The sequence below is a fragment of the Dromaius novaehollandiae genome, chromosome 1 (assembly GCF_036370855.1).
Source record: "Dromaius novaehollandiae isolate bDroNov1 chromosome 1, bDroNov1.hap1, whole genome shotgun sequence".
Lineage (NCBI taxonomy): Eukaryota > Metazoa > Chordata > Aves > Casuariiformes > Dromaiidae > Dromaius > Dromaius novaehollandiae.
In genome coordinates this window covers 150,830,071-150,850,837 of record NC_088098.1, presented here as the reverse complement: position 1 = coordinate 150,850,837, position 20,767 = coordinate 150,830,071, and the positions used below count along the sequence as shown (strand labels likewise).

The 20,767-nt window shown below is 38.7% G+C and overlaps 1 long non-coding RNA gene across 1 annotated transcript in view; it reads right to left on the bottom strand.

The window, feature by feature from the left end:
- Positions 1-4,201, bottom strand: part of LOC112984953 (uncharacterized) — a 180,554-nt gene extending 176,353 nt beyond the window's left edge. The window contains exon 1 of the long non-coding RNA XR_010386366.1: positions 3,963-4,201. This is a non-coding gene — a long non-coding RNA (uncharacterized LOC112984953). The remainder of the gene's footprint in view (positions 1-3,962) is intronic.
- Positions 4,202-20,767: the final 16,566 nt, after the last annotated feature.

Below are 20,767 nucleotides of genomic sequence, written 5' to 3'. Positions count from 1 at the left end.
ACTGGACCTAAGCCTTCTGTCATCAGATCAGAAAAGGATAGTTATAGATAGTAACAAAGGACGTAGGAGGTAGAAGTAAGGACAGGCTATAAAGAAGGAGTGTAGAAACACTGCCTCTACCCGCAGGGATGGGGTTCGGAAAGCCACAGCACAACTGAAGTTGAAACTGGCAAGTGACATAAAGGGCAACAAGATGAGCTTCTGCTGCTACGTTAGCAATAGCAGAATAAACATGCAAAGTATGGGCCCACTGCTGAATGGGGGATAATTTAGTGACAGTGGATGAAGACAAGGCTGATAAAGCCTTCCTTGCCTCATTATTCAAGAGCAGGCCCTCCCAGGCCTTTCTGCCTGGGAGAAACAGGGTTCAGGAAGGACAGGAATTACCAGTGATGGAAGAGGATCAAGCCAGAGATCTCTGGAGAAATCTCAACTGATACAAGTCCATGATACCAAATGGACTGCAGATTACCTTTTACTTGGCTTCTACAGAAATTGTGGAATAAAAATGTTGATGTTACCTGTCAGGCTTACGGTGCACACAGTTTCTTAATTCCCAAGGGATCTCTCACACATAAAGTTCATTTACTGTACCACTTACAAGTTTAATCAACACTCTATGCATCTTTCATAACCATTCAGAAATACTTAAGTAGATATCTTGCTTTGTTTTCCCTTTTTGATGGAGTTCATTTAGAAAACTACTGCTTTAGGCTGTTATGTTTTAGCTTTTATTTCCATTTTTCAAATACATTTTTCAAATAGTTCCCATTATGTTACACCTGTGTACAGCCCTATTTTTTTATTATGTTTTTTCCCCAGGAACCTCTAGCTTCCAAGTTGGATCAACACTGCTATCTTCCAGTTTCTGTGTTTTGTAAAATATGACAAAACACATTCTGTTTCCTTTTTCTGTTGTTGTTGGTGGTCTTCTATCTCTATTTTTAGATGTAGTATTGCCTCCATTTTCTACTGACTTGGCTAGATGTCACGACTCAGATCAGTACTATATACTTGGAAATACTAAGAGAATCTCAGAGGAGAAACTCATGCTGCAGGTCACCAATAAACTATTTCTTTCCTTCTTTTTTTGGTAAAATACAAGTGTGAGATTATAACTGATATCAAGCATAAATTTTATAACTGACCAATACATTGAATTATTAATTCTATATGAAACCACTTAAAATACAATGCAGTGCGTTAAAAACAGATGATAAAATAGAGTATATTCTGATTTACTTCTAGATTTGCCAAACCATGGCATTCCCACCAAAAATTAATTGGAAGTGTTTGCCAACTTTGTCATCATGTAGTGTCTGGGTGGTGCTATGGGGAGCTGAACTTTTACCATAGTCACGATTTACTATCAGCAGCTTTGCTAGCACTAGTGGTAGACCAGCAAGAGTCTGAGAAACGGATTTTTTTTTTTTAAATGCATGTAACTTTGCCTCAGACCTTATTTTCCTCTCTTCAAATATTTCAGAGAAAACAATTCAGTAGTACCCAACAATGAGTCCAAGGAGATGATTTTGTTTCATACACATCAAAAAAAACCTGGCAGTCTTTCCTTTGAAAAGCTCTAAGTCTTCTATGTCTGAGAGCAAAGGCTTGAAATTTTAAAAGGATACATAGCACTGATATAAAATCAAATCCATTCAAGCTTGGGCAAGTGAGGAATTGTTGGGAAAATATTTTCAGTACAGGTTTCGTGGAATCACAGAATCAAGTAGATTGGAAGGGTCCTCAAGCCCCTAGTCCAACCTCCTATTCAAACAAGGTCAACACTGAAAGCAGACTTCAGGTTGCTCAGGCCTTTGTCCAGTCCAATCTCAAAAACCTCCAAGGGCAGATTTTCTTAATTGTAAAAAATTTTTTCTTATATCCATCTAGGAAGAACCTTCCCTGTTCCAATTTATGTCATCACTTGTTCTCTTACATCTCAGTGAATAACTTGGCTCTGCCTTTTCAAAAGCCTCCTCACAGGTGCTGAAAGGCAGCTATGAAGTCCCCTGAAGCCTCCTCTTCTCTAGGCTGAACATGCCCAGTTCTCCCAGCCTCTTTTCACAGGAAAGGTGTTCTAACCCCTGGACCATGTTGATGGCCCTCTGCTGAACTCACTCCAATTCAGCTATGTCTCTACTGTGTTGGGGGTCCAAAACTGGACACACTATAGGTGTGGTCTTATAAGTGCCAAGTAAAGGGGAACAAGCACTTCTCTCAATATACTGTTAATTAAGTTAATACAGTCCTGCCAATACAGCCAAAGATGCCATTAGCTTTCCTTACTGCCAGGGCACACTACTGGCTCATGTTTAGTCTGCTTCCCACTGGGATCCCCAGGCCCTTTTCAGCAGAGCTGCTCCTCAGTCAATCAGTCCCCAGCCTACACCATTGCTGGAGATTAGTGCATCCCAGTTACAGGACTTCTTATTTGTCCTTGTTGACTTACATGGGGTTCTTGTTGACCCATTCCTCCAGCCTGTCTCAATCCCTCTGGATGGCAGCCCTGCTCTCCAGCATATTGACCATACTCCGCAGGTTGATGTCATCCGCAAATTGTCAAGAATGAGCTTGTCTCCCCCTCCAGCTCATGGATACAAATATTAAACGTGATAGGTCTGCAGATAGACTACACATCTAATTGCTTGCCACCAACCATTAACCATACCTTCTGAGCTTGCTGCTGCAAATAGGTTTTTAGCTATCTAGTAGACCATCCATCTAGACCATATTGTCCCAACCTGGAAGCAAGGGTGCTGCAGGAGATCATATTGAAAGCCTTGTCAAAACAAATAAAGTCCATAGCTCTCCAACTATCCACAGATCTAGTCATTGATCACAGAAGGCAGTCAGGCTGGTCAGATGTGATTTGTGCTGGTAAATCCTTGCAGGCTGTTGCCAGTCACCTTCTTCTTATTCTTATCTACAGAAATGACTTCCAATAGAATTCACTCCATGATTTCCCCAGGAATCAAAGTGACACCAACTGGCTAGCAGTTCTCTGGGTCGATCTTCTCGACCTTTATGAGGATGGCTGTAACACTTTCATTTCTCTAGTCATCCGGGATCTCTGCTGATCTGCACAAACTTTCCGAGATGACAGTGATCAGCCTTGCATTGACATTAGCCAGCTCTTTCAGCACCCTTGGATGCAACCCATTTGGTATCATGGACTTGTATCAGTTGAGATTTCTCCAGAGATCTCTGGCTTGATCCTCTTCCATCACTGGTAATTCCTGTCCTTCCTGAACCCTGTTTCTCCCAGGCAGAAAGGCCTGGGAGGGCCTGCTCTTGAATAATGAGGCAAGGAAGGCTTTATCAGCCTTGTCTTCATCCACTGTCACTAAATTATCCCCCATTCAGCAGTGGGCCCATACTTTGCATGTTTATTCTGCTATTGCTAACGTAGCAGCAAAAGCTCGTCTTGTTGCCCTTTATGTCACTTGCCAGTTTCAACTTCAGTTGTGCTGTGGCTTTCCGAACCCCATCCCTGTGGGTAGAGGCAGTGTTTCTACACTCCTTCCTTATAGCCTTTAAGGTGTCTGGAACAGGCAGAATGATAGCAAAGGAACCGAAATGGATCTATAGATATACCATGCACCAATTTTCCGGTGTGGAAAAGGAAATGGATTCCTTATATTAGAAAGGGGATATGATAAACACTTGAAGAGTCCTGAAAGGAGTGAAAGATGGTACAACTGCTTCCAGAAAATCTGCTAGATTTTTGTTAATTTGAGGTTCCTACATTGCCTCTGCAGTAAGAGACGGAGCATCACCTGCAAAGCACCGAGACCCAAGTTCAAGTTCCACCAGAAAACTGTATGCTCCTTGGCTCCTCAGCCCATTTATATAAGAAAGTCAGGTATGTACTGGCCTCTCATTGAATTTCTGTTTGAAATATACCTCAGCAGGGTTCTGGTTATCCACACTAATATCTTATTTGCACATCTCTGACTCACCTCACTCCACATTTGAAGGTCTGCTTCAAGATAGTGGCCTCCACACTCCTTCCTCACTGGATATGTCTAGGTGGCCACTGATGCTGAGTAGTTCTTGTAGCCCAGAAGCTGTGGGGCAGAGGTAAATGATGGCATCCTTTGCCCCTGTGTAAATGCTCTTCACATAACCATCCACACCACCGCAGTCTTTAGCCAGACCACCATTTCCTGAGGCTCAGATAAAAATATTTCCTCTACCACAATGACCCTAGAGGGAAAAAAAATAACAAAATAAAACTGAACTTTCCATACAGACCTTTTATTTTAAACAGCCAGTGTTATATTTCTGCCAAACTTAGAAGGTGTTTTTGATTATGTAGCTTTCAACTACCATGGAATTAATACAGAAAAACTTGTGTTCTTCAGGGAGCCCTGTCATACATCTGCAAAATAAGGTTCTTTTTATGTACCTACACATTAACGTTGACATCCATTCCCTCATTTAATTAACAACATTTGAATGCCATTTCCTTTCATGTAGTAATTGTATTTTTTATTTCTAAACTGACCTCTTGCTTTGGATGGAGATAAAGTTAGAAAATTTCAAGATTTGTTCAGAAACAAACAGATGCAATGAGGGGCTCCTTTTTGCCTTATGGTTTTTGAAACCTAAATCTGGACTTTCCTAGGGAGCTTTGAAAAAAACCTGAGATGGTAAACAAACTTATAGATTTTGACTTGAGAGGAGAACTTCCTAGCTTTTTTGGTTCTTTCTTTCAGTGAGTTTAAAGCTGCTGGGACTGGGAACTTTCACGTCTTTAGGACCCTTGTAGCAACTATAAATAGTTGTGGTTGTTAATGTAGGTACGTATTCTGGAGAATCTAGAGCATGTATTACATGACCGCCAGGAGTTGAATTCCAAAGAAGGAGAAGTTAAAACTGCATTAGTAATGCTTAACTTTAACAGCCAGATAAAAGATATATGGTGAAGGAATGCAATCCAGTGTTCATTAGCTACTTGAATTTCTTTAATAATGCTGGCAAAATCATGAATATTAAAATGAGCCCTGGCTTATGTGTCATCATGTAAGGTATTCCTTTTCTATTTGGTAAATGGTGACCATGCAGTTATTAAAAGGGGAAAGAAACAGGAGAAAGTGAAGTTTACACCACAGGGGAAAGGTCAGCCTATAAGGTCAGGAGGGTGTCTCAGTACTCTTTGTCCAGTACCTCATCTAAGGACCAGGAGGTGAATGGAAAACCTGTTTTTTGTTTGTTTGTTGCTTTTTAAAGGGAAAAAAAGGGTAGCAGAATGTAAATGTATGAAAGGCAATTGATCTGTTTACAAACTGTGTGTGTCTACAGTCAAAAATGTTATGGCTTTTTTTTTTTTTTTTTTACTTTCCTGAAAAATTTCAGCAAACTAAATATTTTAACTAAATTGTATGTGATAATTTTTCTGTTTTAAAGAAGCCTAATTCTCACTAGCCATTTGTCTGGTAATTAACATACTAAGATAGTTAACATACATAGCAAAAGAACTTTGCATCTGGAAGAAAAATAAACTTTTCAAGTAGATTTGGGATAAATTAGCTAGAAGTATCTCTGAAAATCCCCAATAAAAATATACAATTCTGGTAATTTTTTTCTTTAATTAGTGAAATTATTTAATTAGTTAGATTATTTTTGTGTGAACCTCTCTATGAGTGGAAATTTCTAAACAGCAATCATAGGATAAATCTGAAGAACACCTTTGCCAAGAAATTTGGAAAAGCAGCAGAGCGGAGAGACTTCTGACACATATTTTTAACTAGTTGTATGCATCCAAATGAAGAAATACATGCTCTGAATGTCTGCATGAGCAAAATCAAAATGCATGTTATGTTGCAGTTTTATTTCCAACTCAATTCCTGGCGCATTCTCTAGTATATATTACCTTTCTCCCTCTCTCACCAGCCCCCAAATTCATTTGCCTTGAAAAGAAGACATGCCTTGCTATTTCCCAAGGAACAGCATTTTGATCAATTAGGTCAGAAGCAGCTTCTATATTTCTGAAACAAAAACCAGAAAAAAAATTAAAAGCATCTTAAATATATTAAAACATCCCTTTAGTGTCCCCATTAACATTAACTAAATCCTGCAAATAAAGTGTCTTGGTTTTGGAAAATATATTAATTGGGTGTATGTCAGGAATAAAATCCAGGAACTCACTTTTAATATTTCTTAAATCAAAAGCTTCTTGTTCTTAACAGCTAACCCATTTAGATATTCCTTCACTCTCCCCCTCCCAAAAGCCAGCTCCTTCAGCTGACTGCTGCACTCCAGTGCTGTCTGGATGGGTTACAGCAGTGAAATATATCACAGACATCTACACTTATAGTTGTCCTAGTGTCAGTGTTACTCCCACAAATGGCTGGAAAAAATACACAGATTTTCTCAATGCTCAGAGCCACATTTATTACGAAGCACCTCTTGAAATTGCAAATAAGTGCACAGATTTCTATGGGGATCTGACCCAAAGTTCCTTTCAAAAGCAAATGAAGATTCCAAATACGCTGGGTCTCTTTCTGGTTTCATATACTTCCATGCACATCACAAACATACAACTGAAGATAAGGGTATAAACACAAGCAAAATCAGTCCCTTTTATTATCTATAATTCACAGCTCCTTTGGTTAGTAATGCATGTTTAAAACGTTGCGGAGTGATAATGATCTATGTACTGATAAAGTAGGAAGCGCATAACACTAGGAGGCAAATCTCTTAAGAGCCCCAGCCTGCAAACAAGTTTGCTTAAATGTAGTCCTATGAATAGATCCATTGAAATCAATAGAACTACTCGTGCATAAATTTAAGCGTATGCAAAAGTACTCAAAGACAGGAGATTTAGCTCTTAATTATTTTAGGTCATGGAAGGAAATGGAGGCCACAGTTTCTCCCAGAACAGGTGACAAATCTACTTAGAAAGGTAATGTGGAAGTGACATAAGGAAATGGTGTATAAGGAGTCTCATCCAGGAATATGTGAGCACACTGATGCTGTCATAGAGGATCCAGCTGGGGGATGACTGATCTAGGTAATTATATTGCAAAATCTTTAGAGGAGACATCCCATACAAATTTTAGAGAATACAGATCAGGGACTCAAGGTAGCTGCCGGGTGCACAATTCACTCCAAATAATTTGTTAGACAAATCTCACCTCCTTTCTCTGTTTGTGAATTGTACAAGAGCAGTTTATGACTTTCTTAGATTTATTATTCAGAATTATTCCCTGAATGAAGGTGTATCATTTATGAGCAGTTCACTGTGAATGCCTGATATTCAGAATTTGGCATTCAATATTGTTATGTTGGTTAGTCAGAGCAGAACACATCGTATGTTGTGTTTCTCTGAGTGGAAGTAACTCAGAGTCAGGCTTTCTATTGTAAATCATCGTATTTCAGAATTGAAAATTTACTTTCTATTCCTATTTTGCAGTAATCACAAGACATCTCTCATAAACATTCTGGCTACAGCCAGAGTAATTCAAAATTAAAACATTAATATTTTCCTGGAATTATTTTGTCCTGATATATCTCTGTTCATGACCTATAATGTATCTATTATTCAGTTATAACAAGAAGGTTTATCAAAAAATACATCACAATAAAAAAAACCCAAACAACTAATAGAGATAACTTTGTCCAGCTGCATAGTGGGATTCTGTGGAAAGTCCCATAGCTTATTCATCAGCACTACTATGCTAAGAACAAAATTTCCCCAAAGTGACACGATTGAAGATGTAAGCTTTGGCTCTCTAAAATCAGTCAGAGGAGAGGTTAGAGAATGAAAAGACTGTTTACCATCCCGAGACTTTTTACTGTACTCTCATGAAACGGGAGAAATTTCTGTCTTGGTCCTGCTTCTGATGAGCCACTTCCCACATCACAGAACAAAATTTTTCGTGGTTACCCTATTGCTGAAAAATCCTATAATAAATAGAAGAATACGAAACATGATAAAAGCAGAGGAATCATTTTGAACCAGTTCCTAACTTGTTTTTCTTGGAGAAGAAGGAAACAGCTAAAGAATTGGAAGTGGGATACATAGGGAAATTACACCGCTCTTAACACAAGCAATATTTAGTAATATCTTAGCCCTGGCTTGCAGTCAGTCATCCTAACCATCTGCTCAGAACTGAACTTTTTCTTTTCCTTCAGTGTAGTTGAACTATATCAGCAGAAACAATTTCTTCAGGGAGAGTAAATGTACCGCTATGTATGGTTTGATGAAAGACTGAATCTTTGTATTCTTGGAGAGTAAGTCTTCCTGTAGCAAGCAGCTAACGTTTGAACACGTCAAAGCAAGCTTTTTAGAAGAGGAGATAAGAGCACTTGAATGATTCTTACAAAGTGGTAACTGGCCCAAAAGAAAATGTTGTGTACAGTAATTTATTCTGGGAGTTACATTTTCCTCAGCCTTGAAAAGAACTTTACCATGACTCAGTATGTTGGGTTTAACTCCCACTCTTATTTAGAAATCCTGATCTAAGATACGGACCAACTGTACAAGCAAACATTTTATTCATACAGGCAATATCACTGGCATAGACATTGGCAAGATAATAGCCAGATCCATATTAGGGACAGCTGGTAAAATAGTGTCGGTTTGAGGTGGGGTGTTTATTCATATATTTAGTTTTCACAATGCTCTTAAAAGCTACGCTGCAGAAGCCTTGATGTTTAAGCAACTATATGAATCTGAAAGCACTGTTATTAATAAAAATTCTTCTGCTTTTTGAATTTTCAAATAACACACCATCACAATGCTTTTATTGCTAGTATAAGCTACAGCTGTGCTGGAGGGGGATAGCTGCACTCACCCAGAGTCAGTATCTCAGCACATGGCCTGTCCAAGGTCACTGTTTATACGGACATTCTAACACCTGGAATTATCATAATTTCACTGCAAAAATAATACTACTTAGTTCTAAATAGTTAGTGCTCTAGCTGCTAGAATTAGAAGATTAGAGGAGAAACTTTTTCTCCTTTTAAAAATAAAAATGAAAAACCTCCCTTTCTGTCCAGAACCACCCCCCCCACCGAGAAATATACATCAAGTTAAAAATAAGGATTCAAAAATCAACATGTATAAGTAAAAGGACCTCCTTCCTTCCCATATGCTTATTATTATTTTGTAAAATCTCGTATTTCAGGTAGCCTACCTCCTCACTTTCAAATACCTGAGGTTGACCGTGCTGGAAATGCTGTCATTTCACCTCTGAGAGAATGATTAAATCTTCCTTCAAGGGGTGCCCCTTGATTGCCCCCTGGGCTGGATCTGCCTCCGCGCTCAGCGAACGCGTGAGTAGAAAACACGCTTCTTTAGGACATGCAACATCCCGTGGGCCCAAACACATTGGGCATTCTTAGATGGTATTAATATGTAAGTAGGTGGTTAGGACCCTGCCAGGCATGTTTGGGCAGGCTGCCCACAGACAGCATGCGAGGCCCTGGTGTGGATTGCGGCCAGGCACAAAGCGCTCTTGTCCGTTCCTGGGAATGCATTTTGAGCAAGTGAGGTAGACATACCTTTAGAAACCTGAGCAAGGCAAACTGTTCCGGTTCATGTTAAGAGGAAAGAGGAAATGAATAAACATTGTAAATCTTCATTAGCCCAGCAAGAATGAAGAGCACTCTCTCATGCACGGTACAGGGTAACAGGAATAAAAGAGTAAAAGGAATTTCGCAGCTCTTCTGTGGAGCAAGAATCCCATGAAAATCCTTGGAAAGATTCAGTCTTTGGCAGGTAAACTGAGGTACTTCAGGAGTTTTTGCTAGTGAGGACATGCAAAACACGCAAATAAGAAAATTGATGTTTGCGAGTGTCTGCTAGTGCAGAATCAGCAGCCTAGAAGGAAACAGGGTTTGCATTGCCGTGTGGTAGTTCTGCAGTGCAGCATTGCCGCGTGGGGATTCAGCAGTTGCTGCATGCCCTTCTGCCTGCCTCTGGACGGGTCGAGGCAGTCAGTTTGAGGCTGCAGCTGCTGTGGCTTGGGGATGCATATTCTGGTTCTGGAACATCATGTGCCAGGTTTCCAATATGAGTTTTTGAAATTTTAGTTTATGGGAGAATGTGGAATATTTGGTTTTGTACTTAGGTGGAAGGAAAGGGAACACCACATTACCAAACAACCATGCAAAGAAGAAAATTTGTGTGTCGGAGAATTCCAGTCTAGCCTCCTCACCCTTTTCACAGCTCATTGACTATGTATAAATACCTATTCCAAGGAAGTAATATGTATATAAGGACAATGTCTTTTTATTCCCTACATGCACAGTAGCAATAGTTAAAGTGATATAGAGACAAGCCTGTGATGGTATTGCTGACAGAAATGGTGGAAAAAGTCAACCGCGCAGACAATATAACAAAATTATCTCAATGAATAAGGGTAGATTAATTGCACCGGGACAAAGACTCAGACAAGGCAAAGCCATATACAAATAAGAGCAAAGATGGGAAGCATATGTAGCCAGATGGAAACTCAAAGCAGATGATGGAACAATTTAAGAGCAGAATGATCAAAGTTACAGATATAACCAGTTAGACCAGAATACTCCTGAGAAGGAAGTAGTACTGATAATGGGCAATACAATGAACAAGTGAAAAAAGCAACACTGTCACAGAAAAGACAAACGCTACACTAGGTCTTGTTAATTGGAGTATTGTATATAATACAAGCGAGGCATTTTTTCCGCTCTGTTTGACGCGGCTGAAGCTTCGTTCAGGGAGCTGCATATAGTTTGGGCTACTACACTTTTCAAAAGATACAGACAAATTAGAGGGATTTAACAGAAGAACATCAAAAATGATAAAAGGTATTGAAAATAAGGCCCAGGAGGAAAGCTTAAGAGACTGGGATATGTTCAGTCTAGAGAAAAGAAGCCAAAAGGGAAACGTAAAAACTCTCTACAATTTCATAAAGGAGTGTTACAAAGAGTACAGGGACCAATTATTCTCATTAGTCAATGGGGACAAAACAAGAAGTAATGGACTTTAGCTGCAACATAGATAATATACTTAAATATTACAAAAAACATTATAACTGCAAGAACAGAGAGGTCATGGAGCACACTATCAAGGGGTTTTCCAGAATCACCTCCACTGCAGCCACTTAGGGCTAGACTTAATGCCAATCCCTCAGTAATGGTTTAAGTTTATTGAAATCAATCCCGACACAATACATGAGGGAAGGAGGAAAAAGACTAGGCTAAATTACTTGCTTGGGATGTCTTTGCTGGTAAATAACTCTACGATTCTCTGACCTCATGCAATACAATGAGACATGTATTTGCTATTAATTTTTTCCCTGTCTGTAACCTCTGTCTTCACCTGAAAAAGAAAATGCACAGACATGTTTTCCAGGCTTAAATTAATATTGATATGTATCCACCTGATGCATTTAGAGTTTTGACAATGTTTCACATCCTCAGATTGGTTGGTCACTGGTGTGTATGTAAGTATTAGCTGGGAACAAAAGTTTTTATGCTTCCAGTTGCAAGGTAAGTCTTGGTTCTAAGTAGTGGCTGGTTCTGCCTGACACCTTTCTGCAGTGTGCTACAGGTAAGGCCAGATTTCGCTTGGTCTTCGTGTTTAAAGCTCTTTTCAACCCCCCTTAGATAAAGAAAGCATAATTTATATGCTAAACCTACATATTCTGTACTTGGAGTAGGATGATTCCTAAAGTAAATCTCTTTCACAAACACACTGCCCCTATCCCTATGCCAGCTGCTTGCTAGATATCATTTATGTGGCTGGAGCTGTTAAAACTCAAGATAAAAAATTGTGCATCAACATCTGCAAAATGAGCATTAGGACTGGTATCACTATTCAGGCCACTGACAGCTTATATTAATGACAAACTTTTTCAATTACTGCTAAGAAATTCTCAGTTTATAAATGCAAATCAGATTAATATTTAAGCCAAAATTCTGAGGTACCAATATGCAATTAAACAGAGAGGGTTTTTTTTGTTTTTCTTTTTTGTTTTTTACTGCATTGAAATACTAAGTGTCCTCAAACCACTGCTTAATGACATAGACTGGAAATGAAGTAGCTGAACGAACTCCCTATATGGACATTTTCTGCCAACAACCATTCCAGTGCCAGCAATAAATTCCCAGACTAAACAGTTTAAATTTGGCATTCTCATTTGTGATGCTGTACTTACGCTACACTCACAAGATTGATTCTCTGAATTCAAAGTATTCCAGCAGATGAATTATTAGAAATATGAAGTTTTGGATGACAACCATATGCCTAGGAGATTAATTTGATATTTGAACAGAACACTATCCTTATCAAGAGAAATTTGTGGTGGTTTGAACCATAATAACTACAGTCAGGGTCAGTCAGGTTTCCATTCTAATTCCTACTTTCAGGATTCTAAATCCAATGCTGGTTGGAGCCTGACAACCAGCTCTCAGAGGAGGTGAGAAGTTTTTTTTTAGTAACTAAAGGAAATGCTATTTTTCTGTATTAAAACTATGTGATTTTTCCTAAAGTTCACCTGATTAGAAAAAAAAAAATCTTATTCTTATATAACTAAAATGGTTTTCAGTTGAAATTGGAATTTTTCCAAGGACTAGTTCAGAATGGTTTAGGTATTTTGAAAATGAAGAAGAAAGAGTATGAATGTTTAAAAATGGACTGCAAAACAAAACAAATAGAAAAAGCTTTACAAGCATTTTTAAATGTGGACTTAATATGCATGTGTAGCAGCTGGATTGACACAATGGACCCTAACGGCTCCTTCAGGTTTCTTTCATACTGTATTATTTGCTTAGCAGTCAGAGTACCAAAAACAATTTTTTTGGGGAAAAAGCCTGTATTTTTGCAAACAGCTGCATTTAGACAATGGCACAGGCAATGTTATCAAATGAGTGCCCCAATAGAAATGTGCACTTGTTTAATTCAAGTATTTAGTATCTAGATATAAGCTGGTCTGTGGGTTAGAATGGGATGCAAGGCAGAGTCATATTTGGTCCAAGGGCTATGAAACCTTTAGCTGACAGATTCAATAACCAAAAATAATGTAGCCTTGCCCTTTATTTCCTCACCTGCCAGTTTGCAAAGACCATTCAAATCTAAAAAATGTTGCTTACATAACTAAGCTCATTTTCTGTTAGAAATAATGAAAGATGTTTTGGATTTATTGAGCAATTTTATCTGATTTATGAAAACCACTTTTGTCCACTCTACTCTTTTCTATTACAAGTAGAGTGTACTGCACTGGGAATACTGAGCTAATACCTTCGAGGAAGAGCATGTGACTGCAATTATTTATGAATTAACATGTCACAAATTTGAAGCTTTGAGACAAACACATTTCCCAGCTGCACATTTGTGACTTGTGAGTCTGTAAATGGAACAGATGAAATAATGACTTGCTCTTCCTCTCTATTCCTCCTGTTTATTGGTTAGTTTACTTGCTGGATACATAAAGACAGGTAGGAGTACTTACACAGATATTTATCATTCACAGAGAGCATAAATTAAACGTGCCATTACTTTATCAGCTGTGATAATAAATACTTGATGGCAGAATATATTTCTCTACAAGTGCTGCTATCATTGTTTTTAATATCTTGTTTGCCTTTAGAGATACAAAAATACTTTCTGAAAGCTAACACTGCTTACTGTGCAGTGCAGGAGTAAAATCCTCCAGCTAAAGAATGGACTGCTTAAAAAAGCACAGTAAAATGTGCTTAGCTAATGCTTTAACTTGATTTGTGCTTTGGGAGCCAAACAATAATTTGGCTGATATTATTACATGCATACTTGCTTGGTTTGTTCTGCAAACTTAAAAGTCAAGCTGAAATCAAACTCAGATGTCTTAATCGATAGCATAAACATAAAAGCAAGAAATATATGTAGAATACATATGGTTGTGCTGTCAGATATAAACAAGTGTAGCTGATACACATATATACATATATTTGTTAGCTGGCTATGTAAGTTGAGATGAAAGCCCACTTTTGAGCATGACCTGTGATAAACAAATGCATATAAATAAACAATAAACCAAGATAACACTAGAATAACATCAATTAAAACAATTACAACAACTTCCAGTCATCATGAGGTATTGTTTCAGTTCCATCTTAAAACAGGAAAAGCTCCCAATTGTTCTTAAATCAACTGGTAACTGATTCCACATTTGTGGAGCCTTGGAACAAAAAGCTTTTTATCCGTAGTTTGTATTCATTCTAGGACATGGTAGTTCCACAGCCTGAATAGAGTGTAATGTATAAGCTGTTCTAAATGAATGTAGCAGGTTGAAATGGTGGACCCTGTTTGACACAGTACTCTAATTGCTATATTGTATACATATTTTAAAAGTAAGACTTTGCATGGAAGAAAAAAGTCCCATCTAAATTTGACATGACTGATCAAATCTATTCAGTTTTACATTTTGTTTTCTATTATGCCAGATATACATGCAAAAGCACAGAAAAAATATATACAATATGATGTGGAAAAAAGCCTTTGCATTCTGATAATCAGTCTGTGGTATTAGAAACATCACTAACTCCGTCTTTTCATTCCAATTTGCAAATAGCAAGGTATAAAAGAACTTGAAAGTGAAATTAATATATATATATATATATATATAAAATATACTTATTTGCTACCTCTTCTTTAAACTTATAAATAAACCATCAAAGCTTTTTTCTGCCCTTCAAAAGCATTTGTTTTTCAGGTGCTGATTTCCATGTTTTCTCTAGATAATTTCTCAGGAGTCTGGAGAACTGGTAGGATTATGACAAAAAAAGGGACAAAAGATTGGAAATTGTTTAATGACAGGAGGATGGGATATTTAAATCATACTCTTTAAAACTTTTTTTTCCCATCCTATTAGCACTTCTAGGACTTAAATTCCTGACAAACACCTGAGAAAAAGGCTGTCAGCCCTTTGAGAAAGGATGCTGAACACCACCAATTGCAAAGTTCTCTAGACATTCTTCACAAAAAAAAGAAGGAGGGTATCAAGGTATGATACTGCTAAAGTTAAAACTAAAACAAAGATAAAAGTGAGAAAGCTCAGTGGCTGTTATTTCTTTATACATTATAAAGGCACTGCAAAGGATAGAGCAAAAAGGAGTAATTTTTATCCTTTTCCAGTCTTTTATAAAGGTCAGATTTGGGGGATTGCTGCATTGCCACTGAAACCCCCTCCACCAAAAACCATTCTGAAAACAGAAGAAAGAAGGCTGGCACATCTGGAAGGGCCAGATGACTGAGTGAGAAAGGCATTTTGGAAAAGAGCCTGTTGCCCACAGTGAACTACAGAATAAAGTAATCAAAAGCTGTGTCCGGGCAAGTCATGACTTTTGCAAACAGGTAGGACCTATGTCATGCCCTCCAATGGTCTGCATCCTTGGTGTGGGTAAGTAGGGCTGGTGGGGTACCACGTGATCACCATTTCATAGGCATGTGGGGAGGCTCAGGTTGAGCCTCGTCGTGGCCCAGCGCGCCGGCCAGCACATCAGCTTGGCAGTCACGATTTGTTACTGCTCAGAATCTGCCTGCTTCCCTCGGTTCAGTGGAAGAATGGAGCAAATATGGGGCTTTAGCAGAAGCTAGACTGCTCTGATGGAGGAAAAGTGTCTATGCGTGCAGATTTATGACCCTGGAGACTGAAAACCTGCTGGACCACAGCATTGCAAATGGAGGAAGAGGACAGTAGGTCATGCTTAATACTTTAGCAGAGATGGCTCACTTTCCAGCCACGCTGAGCCCTACCTCCCATGCTGCTGTCTGCCACAAAGCCCTTTTATTCTGGCTTCTAGCAAAGGAGTAGGATTTTGAAATCTAATGCCTTACCTGTCCAAGAGGTGAACCATGCTATTTTTAACTCCCAGCACCTGCAAAGCCACAGAATGCCACTCTCCTAGATGGCAGGCAATTTGGCCAGCCCAGCTGTCTGCAATAGCTAACAGAGTCCTGTTTTATCCTCACTGTTAAACGCTTCATGTCTTATATAAAGAATCTTGTGTCTTCCTCTGTGAACACAGGAAAATCTCTGGAGGGGAAACACAGAACACCAAAGTCAAAAACTTGGTCCTGAGGAAAGCAAACGGACCAGGCTGTATCCCTAATTTAAGGCAAGAGCCTTAAATATTGAGGGGGTCTTTGTGGGGGATTTACCAATAGCCTGGTATTTAAATCTGGAACAAGATTAAGGACTAACAAACCCAGAAAAAAGATATATTTAGCTTTGTTCATTCCTCCAGAGTAAAGAAACATGAAATGTTAAGTAGGAAATGATGAGGATTTTACTGCATGCATTACATCATGCAGTGATGCAATGACTGTGATAAGAAAACCCACAGTCAATTTTTGGTTCAAACGCACCTACTAACCAGTATTACCAAAGCTAATTATGGTCGCTGACAACTGCTGATCAGAACTGGATCATTCCTGACATCAGTGAGGAGTTGGGAAAAAAAAAATCTGAGTTTTACAAAGGACAGGGAGAATAGGAAGAGATTAATATACCACTCTCACAGGGGTAGTAGGGTCTCTATGATGAATTCATGATATACAGTCTGCAGACTCTGTACACCCACAACTCCACAGTACTGTGTGTGAGAACACTGCTAGTTGGAATCTACACTTATATGGTTATATTATTCCTTAATAGGTGGCCTAATGCCCTTGAGTCTTAGAGCCTTAAAAAACAAAATAAAAATAAATGAAATAAAACAAACAGCTGAAGAAAAGTCACACAGAAGTGACAAACTGACAAAAATAGGCCAAATTTTGAGCCCAGCAATCACAGTTAAATATCTTTAAAGTTTGTGCCTGCATCAAAACCGTCATTTCTGAAATCAGGAGTCAGATGAATTGTCTGATACAGTAGTGGCACATCACCTAATGAGTTCCCAATTACAGGATAGTATTTTGCAGTTACATGGCAACTATGTGTTAACTGCATTGGAAACTAGGATAGCTCTGCAGCAACCCTGAGCTACTGCTGTGGCATTACAACTTTATAGCATGGTCAGTCAATAACTTATTTCCAAAGGGTCTCAGAATGGCAGTTATAACTGTCTCTGTTTTCACTACTTCGTGTCTATATTGTTGCACAGTTTCTTCCCTCGCACTAATTTATGATTGCTGACAGAAATCAAGCCGCTCTGATCTTCTTTGTTTGAGTAGGTCTGGTGATTCTGTCCTTAATTAAACACAGTGATTCTTCACAATGGAAGGAGAAAAGTGAGAAGAATTTTATGAAGTCTAAGTTGCTTCTTTCCATTCATACCAAAGAAAACAAGAATTTTGTTTCTTGTTGTTGAAAAAAAACATGGATATATTTTTTGAAGACTCTACTCCCAATACAGAAATAATATTTTATACTAAACAATCCACAGCTTAGTAGAAATCACATTTTCAGTAACAGCAGACTAATCTTGAAATTTCAGCTGAATTATTTAGTTAAGATATTCCAAAGGCAAACAATGTGTCCTTTCTAAGTTTCACAGCAGAAAAGTCTTTCAGACTTTCTCAAATGAAATTTTAAGAAGGGGCATCTGAGCCCTTCCAGCAATAAAACTAAGGCAAGCAGAGTCCTCTGTGACTGTCTCGATTAGCCAGAGAGGGTCTAATTCCTACCCAGAGGAAAATCATGATTATCTCTATAAACCATCTGAGTTCTGTGCTCACTGCTGAGGAAGAGGAGAGTCAAAGAAATCCACTTCTCCAGGGTAAGAAAAGGCTGACCAGGTGGCAGATAGGAAAAGCTAGGACTAGAAACTGAAGACAAGCAAAAGTGAAAGGTGGTTGTGAGAGAATATCTGAAATCCACCACCAATTTGTGAGAGGATAAAGGAGATGTAGGCTGGAACATATGTCAGGGGAAAAAAGAACTGTAGTGGTCTTAATACCTGTCGGCAACGTGGGGTTGAGGCGGTAGAAAGAATAGGCTTGATGGAAAACAGCTGAGGTGGAAATAGGGCCCAAGCTGTTCACCTGATACAGTCAGAAGTTTGCTGGGTAATTCCAACAGTATTAGGCCAAGCTATGTGCAGCAGTGACTAGGGTCCTGGAACATTTGTTTTAAGGGTTCCTCAGAGTCACAAAAGCTCCAGTTCTCCACCTAATTTTAAATACTTACTAGATGAGTGAAAGTTAGGAGAGTACTTGTCCACAGCTCCCTCTAGAAGAGAAACAGACATTTCCAAAGAGTAAATCCTGGACTACATAGCCTGAACTGCCTTTGTGGGACATGAGGATCTCTATTCTTGCTTACAGAGGAAGTCTAGGGAAAGTTTCCGCACACCTCTGGTATTCATGGACAATGGGTTTCATTCTCTGTAGAGGAAGAAGAAACTTCTGTGGGATTGCAGGTTTCTAAGAAGAAAAAGTCCATGAAAATGAGTGGGTAAGTAAATCTTAAAATACAGAGGTGTTTCTGCAACTAGTTTTTGGCACTGAAGTGTCATGGTGAATCTAAGGAAACATACTAGATGGAAAGGGAAAGAGTTACCAAGGCAAGCGGACTGAAACAGATATTGATCCACGATTCCAGAAAGGTAGAAATCAGTAAATTAGGAAGAGAACTAAGATTCAGATACTCCAAGTAACTTCAGATCCTACTTGCCAGATAACCGTGGCAGCCAAATCATGAGGACAGAGGGACAGAAGAAGAATTTGATACTACAAAAGAAAATGCCTGGTGAAGGAACTAACTTTACTTGTTCATTCACTTGCAAGTTGAGGCTTTTATTTTTTTGCTGATTTGCTACCATTCAAATCATAACACATACAGAAAGACCAGACTTAAATAGATTATACGACTGATATTTTTCAATTTCTCTGCAAACTAACTTGCTACGGAAGATAATGGTTTGCCTGAAAAACTGCTCGTTCAGGCCTCTGACAGGAGCCACAGTGAAATTGAGAGAGGTCAAAAGAAGTCAGCTGCCATTTTCACTCCCATTTTTTATGGAAATGGGCAACAGATTGGCGAAGACATTGCGAAGGCTCTAAGGCAATCACTCTTTCAATTTGTCCAATATTAGTTTCAATAAGAACTGAGAACAGAAACAATTGCCAGCAGCCCCTAGTTGATTTGTTAAGGCTCACTCTTGTCCACCTCAAATCACCTTTGACATTTACGAGCTCAACTTTGCAAACATCATTTCAGTATTATTATTTTATTTGATGCCTCTATTATGTCAGTGCCTAGGCTACCATAGTGATAAGAGTGATGCATAGTTATCAAGCGTACCATTGTTTCCTATACCTCCACTTTGAGGACAACAAGGAAGCTTTTGCTGTTGTGTACCTCCAATACCTCCAGCATTACACATGCAAGATATGTCCGTTGCTGATGTAGTAGTTTGAGGAGATTTATGCAGATAAACCCAAAGTGAACTTGAAAAAGGGGAGATCCAGTTTGGAAGACATTTACAATAGTACTATCATGTAGCTATCAAATTAGCTCTTTCCTGCACCTGCATTTCTAGAAACCATCTTCATAGAGCTTGGATTCTATGGCAAGCAAAGAAATACTAGTAGAAAACATTTAAATCACCCTAGATTTGTCTTCATAGCAGAATGCAACAGGTTGTCTGCTATGCTCTGCAGAGACACAGGGGCAAGAAGAAAGACAAAATGTTGCAAAACAAGACAGTAAAGGTATTGACAAATACTCCTGGGACACAAATGCTGAGTGTGATTTACTCAGTGTGATTCCAGGGCATGCAATTTAGGTGTTCGAAGGATTTGTCTATCTGGGTCAAATAGTTTAAGGGATAGCGACCAAGAAAGAGAGAGAGAAAATAAAATTAGCACAGGACGGGCACTGTGCAGTAGCTCACGCAGATTCTTACAGAAAAGATGCCACTTTGCCTCAAGCAAAAACTGTTCAACACGTGCATTCTGCCTACTGTCTCCTGTAGGGCTGCAACTCAAAGGCTGTCAAAGAAAATGGAAAATCATTTGAAGACAAAAGAAAGAAGAGTGGAGCAGGCAATGCCGGGGATCACATTTAAGGAGAGCTGAACTGCTATGTGAGTTTGGTAATATACAGCATGTCTACAACAAATTCTGCACTGGAATGCAGAGATACCCTGACTGGCTTTAGCCAGATGGGACCCCAAGTGGCTTATGGTGCAGGTCATCTAAAATATGATAAAACTAATAAGCAAACAAAAAAGCAAGGAAAGAAAGTGAATATTTCCTTGAGGCTTGCACAGGCCTGTGAGAGAAGAATAGTCTTTTGGGGAATATTCCCCTGTGAGGGGAAACTTGAAGATGAAGGAGTTAAGCTGACTGAGCAAAATTTCTAAAGCACATAAAAGGAAATTCTGGTTGCAGCTCATAGTTTATTAAATCTTATGTGCCTTGCAGGTACCTAATAACAATAAGCTGCAGGAATTCTGGAAATGCATATTTGGAATTGTTTTAACAGAGATTCTTTTTTGTGTGTTTAAAGGAATATTGTAAAGTTTCTTAAACTACTACAATGTAGAGTAAATAAATTTGAAATGTGCAGAACTAATAGTAAAAAAAAAAAAGGTGAGGACATTTCCTCTGTGTTTGATTTGGGTGTAGAATAACACATGCTTTAAAGAATAAACCATCAAATATTCTGTATATGTAAGCCTTTTCTCATTAGTCGCAAGTAAGCTACAAAAATTCCTATTGACTGCACAGTGGAAGGATTAATCCCATTAACACCTTGATATTTGCTTCCACTTTCCATTTGCTTTTTGCTTATGACTTTAAAATATAAGAAACAATGAAACATTGTCTCTATGGTATATAAATGGGAGA